The 4911-nt window shown below is 30.6% G+C and overlaps 1 long non-coding RNA gene across 1 annotated transcript; it reads right to left on the bottom strand.

Moving 5' to 3' along the window:
• Positions 1–3760: 3760 nt before the first annotated feature.
• On the bottom strand, positions 3761–4776 carry LOC105455111. Its single transcript, XR_975082.1, has 3 exons — positions 4592–4776; positions 4265–4514; positions 3761–4146 (listed from the first exon to the last, which is right to left on the bottom strand). It is a non-coding gene; the product is annotated as an uncharacterized LOC105455111 (long non-coding RNA).
• Between the last annotated feature and the right edge of the window lie 135 nt (positions 4777–4911).

A 4911-nucleotide genomic window follows, 5' to 3' on the forward strand; every position in this document is an offset into this window, starting at 1 on the left:
TTTATTATATATGTAATTGTTATACTGTCAAGATATTTTAGTACTCTTATTTCAATAATTTTTACATATATTCTTATAATAATTAAATATAATGAGCGACGTTTAACAACGGAGCGATATTACGAAATGTATCTCGGATTTTGATGTCAATTTTTTTGGTAATTCTAGAGACAAAAAATATATGTGCCTTAATTTGCGTTATTTATTTGGCGATATTCAAAAATTAATATCTCATTAAATATTGCGAATTTTGCAAAATGGTAGAGGACTTTTCGATTCAGTTTAGTCCATTCTATCTACCATGAACGGTCATACACCTATTAATTGAGACACCCTGTATAGATTGCTCAGACTTGCTCAGACGATTGGACATTTATATTATACTTGATCATACAATTTATTATCAAAGAAAAACAAAGGAATCTTTTTATATGTTTAATTTTTTGTTTTAACCTGAATGTACTTTAATCTACATCCATTTTTGAAAATTGTGAATAGAAAAGAAATTATTGTGAAATAAAAAATATATTATTGTAAAATAAAATTAAAAATGCTAAATATTATATATATCGTACATGAGCATTCTAAATATTTAATGTATATATAAATATGTATTGTTATTCTTTTTGAGATAACAAAATAAATACACTGTAATGAATTTTTGTACTTATATCCAAGATTTTATTATCCAATATATTATTATATATTTTATTTCATTACAGCTACTTATATTTGTATTATTTTTTTATTATGGCAAAAAAACTTGTTTTACTTTATCCAATTGTGCATGGCTTTACTTTTGCTACTGTGTGAATTGTTGCATGTTTTTTGTTGTTCCCTTTTCAGTTATCCGATCTGTTTATATCTCATACTAAAATATCGTCGTAATAGTTTGGTTGTTATGACATTGGGGTACAATAGATGTTGCTCATACATATTGTAGGGATTGTACAAATGTATCATACACATTAACTTTTTCAGTTCTCAAGAGATCTTCTCTAACTATTCTAAATGTAAGTTCAGCTTTCCATTGCTTTAAATGCTTGTTCAGACACTTGGGTTAAACAATCATCTTTGTAAGCATTTAATGTTAATTGTGAAGAGTCCATATGGATGTGGTTCTTTCTCCTGCCATAGCAATGCGTTGTAACACGTATTACATATTGTACATACGTTTTTTAAACTATTCAATATACTTCCTGCCATATCATATAATATTTGTCTCTCCCACATTGAGAAATAGGAAATATTTTCATCAGCCACAATAGGAATTTCTATACATAGATTGAGTCCAGGATTGTTATATGTTGTATATTGTGAATTTGTCAAAAAATCAAGAGTCATTTTACCGTCGTCTGCATCATAGCTACTTCTTTCGCTTGTACAAAATTGTGCAGTTGAAATAACTTTCAGTAGATTTTTAAACATCAAAACATTGGGTATTGCTTGACGGAATCTGATACAAGAAAAAAGATTTTCTAAGAAATCTTGACTGGAAGAAATCTTCCAGTCAATAAAAACTTAAATCCTTTTTCATCAAGAAAATATTCTTGTAAATCTAAAATAGCACTCATGGCAATTAGGACTCCACACTGCACTTGTTTCCATCGTAAATCTGTTCCAATAGCCATTCCAGAAAATATTCTCATAGTTAGTTTTAAGGGGTTAGGCCAGTCTAGGATTTTAAAAAAATCGAAATTTTTTTTTTTTTGGCTTAAAGTACACTTTAGGGTCCTAAAAACATTATTCAATTGGTAGAATAGTGAAAAAAAAATTTTTTCCCTGTCCAATCCGCTGTAGTGTCGAAGCGTTCGGAGCGGGCGACGAGAGCATTTTCTACCCGCGGCGGGCTTCCTTTTGTCCCCTTTTTATGACTCTTACCCTCTGTACTAACGGGGCCTGAGGGCTCTAATGGTTCCCCAAAAGGTCGTTAGGAAGTGCTAGAAGAAGATGAGTTCCACGTGTCCATGGAAGGTGAAATGTACGGCGCAGGCATCGCAGACTAAAGTCACTAAAGGTATAACAAAATTTTCAGCACGTAAAACTTTAAACGCGTTTTTCTCGAAACTGCATTTTTCAAATCGGGCGACGATGGTACTCGGAGACTATCGCACGTATCCACTTGAAATTTTAACTGTAGCTTCACAGTAACATTATCTAGTAAACTACGTACGATTTTTTTGTTATCATTGCAACTTTTTTTTTATAAACAATTTACCGCTTATTTTTTTGGTCAAAAATTGAACCTTTTTTTTACAAGTCCGCCATTTTGCGAAAAATTGATGTAAAGCTAAAAACATACGTACTTAATTACTAGCAAGTCTTATGTAGATTAAGATCCCGTTCTTTATTTTGTTTCAGATAGCACGAGTTCCTAGAATCACCTAAATTTGGTTACCAATTTGTGCTTGTCACTCTTCTGACGGTCGCCCGTAGAGGCCCTCTTGAAAAAGGTGATTCCGAAGATTGGCCCAGTAGCCGCCATTTTGTATCAAAATGTCAATATAAAAATTTTTTTATACACTCAAATACATGTTTAATAAAGCCTGAAAGAGGGAAATTCGATTCCTTTTTCCTTACTCCCAGAATAAATTGTCAAAGTTAGGCCTTTTTTGAGGGCTCTAGACTGGCCTAACCCCTTAAATGAGATATAGCCTTTTCATATGCTTTTTAGTATTTTTATTTAATGCTAAAGTATAATATCTTGAAGTCATCAGATCAAACCAATGATTAACCAAACGCACAAACCAGGCAGTTGTAATATAACATGGATCTTGTTTTACAAGTGCTAAAAGTTGAAGAGCAGACGATGAATGCTGGCAAAAGATGGATTTAGAAGTAGAAACTTTCATCTTATTAAAATGATTATTTCTATCTAAATTTTTTTTTTATTTTGTAAGCAACGTTGAGTTCCAAATTTTTCTCAGTATTATAGATTTCAAGGAAATGTTCCAATTTAACTTTATTTGAAGGAAGATTTTCAGATTCTACATATCCTGTGGCAAATAAAGGACTTTATTGTTTACAATAATTGATCTAATGAATTTAAACAGATGAGGAACATCTGGCATTATATATAATCGAGATGAAGATCTAACAGGATGAGGTATACTAGATATCACTTCAGATCGATTTGCCATAAACCTTCCACATGCTTCTATTGTCAGAACCCATATCACTCACAACACAATGAATACGTAGGCCAATTCTTTCACCACGTTCTATGATATCTTTAATTATGTCTGCATATACTTGTCCTGTAGCATTTTGCTTTGCATCTTTTGGTTTAGAGCCAGTTAGGTGAAAACAGTTTGTTTCCATCGAACATTAATGCCACCAAGAAGAAAGACCAAAACTTTGTTAGCGATACCGGAATGAGAAGCAAGTGTAGTTCTTCCAATAAATTCTTTTGTACTAGGATCAAACATTTCTCCTGGTTCAATAGACATTTCATCTAGTGCTAGTACACAATCTTTCCAACCTTCTGTATTATGTTTAATTTATTCCGCAAGTAAATCAAAAGTTTGTTGTAAAATTCCTGGTCTGAATTCAATGTTTTTTTTTTTCTTTGTAAAGTCCGGATAGATGGCAAAGGAATGTGTTTCTATACTTCTTTGTAACCTGATGATCCACATTTTGATCTTAAAATTAAAGCCTGTTTCACAGTACTTGATTCCCATTGTACACTTTGGTAATTATTTCTGTAAATTGCATTCTTTATTAAAGATTTTCAATACGTTTTTATCTGTTTCTTTTTTATATTAGTAAAAATTTTTTTTTCTCGACGTAACTTTTTATTACTCTTTCGTAGCGTCTCATTTTCTTGATGTATCTTATCACCAATTTTCTTAACTCTTACCAATTCGTTTTTGAGTTGTTCATTTTCCTTTTTTAAAGACATAGTTATAATATCTATATTTTGTTCTTTAATAGTTTCAACAGTTATGGCATTTTCAACTTTTTCCATTAACTCCAAAAGATTATTCAAAGCATTACTTGGTGTAATAGTACATATATTTGTAACATCTGAATTATTTAACAAAATATCAGGGTTTCTATTATCAATAAGATTTGACTTAATTTCTGATGTTTTTGATCATTTTTTTCTGCTGTACTTGTTGAAATAATTACAGATGTTTTCTTTATCTGAAAATATAAAAAATTGAATCAAAGATCAGGAATCAGGAATTTTTGAATTTACTAGAGTGATAATTATAAAATTTCAAAGACAACAAATGTATAAAAATATCAGAAAATAACTTACTGAACTATCAGCTAATGTTAATAAATTTTTATTATTGGAGACTGCTTTACTTGCATACGTGTGATCACAACTAGATAAATGTGACTTATTTCTTTCCATCCTGTTAGTAATATCTTTCAATGTTCGTGAATAGGTATGATCATTTGCAGATATCTGCGCAAGATTATTAAAAATAGAAGGCACTGCATCGAATTTAAGCTTTCTTTTTATCATTTCTAACTTTCTCCCAAGAAGAAACGTCAAAATGCTCCTGGAAAAAATATAATAAAAACAAAACAAAAGGAACATCTTATAAAAAATATTTTAGTTATATAAGTTGTAACTCACAGAGCATACAACTGATGAATTCACAGGCTGCCAAGAATATCCATTTATTTGCCTCACATTAGTGATCCACATACCCTGCCGAAAATGTTCGATTACAACTGATTATAAAAAAAGTTATCCGAATCGATCGGGATTTCTGCACCGAAAATATGGTATCAAAAAGGATTAAAATCCTTTGGTCGAACCAAAAATGGTCGATCCAAAATTTACTGATTGATACATGAATATATCATGTCAAAATTAATTATATAGTTCAACTAATAATAAAATTCATATATATTTTATTATTCTAAATGTAATATAGATCGGAAGAGCACACG

The sequence above is a fragment of the Wasmannia auropunctata genome, unplaced genomic scaffold (assembly GCF_000956235.1).
Source record: "Wasmannia auropunctata unplaced genomic scaffold, wasmannia.A_1.0 LD335932.1, whole genome shotgun sequence".
Taxonomy (NCBI): domain Eukaryota; kingdom Metazoa; phylum Arthropoda; class Insecta; order Hymenoptera; family Formicidae; genus Wasmannia; species Wasmannia auropunctata.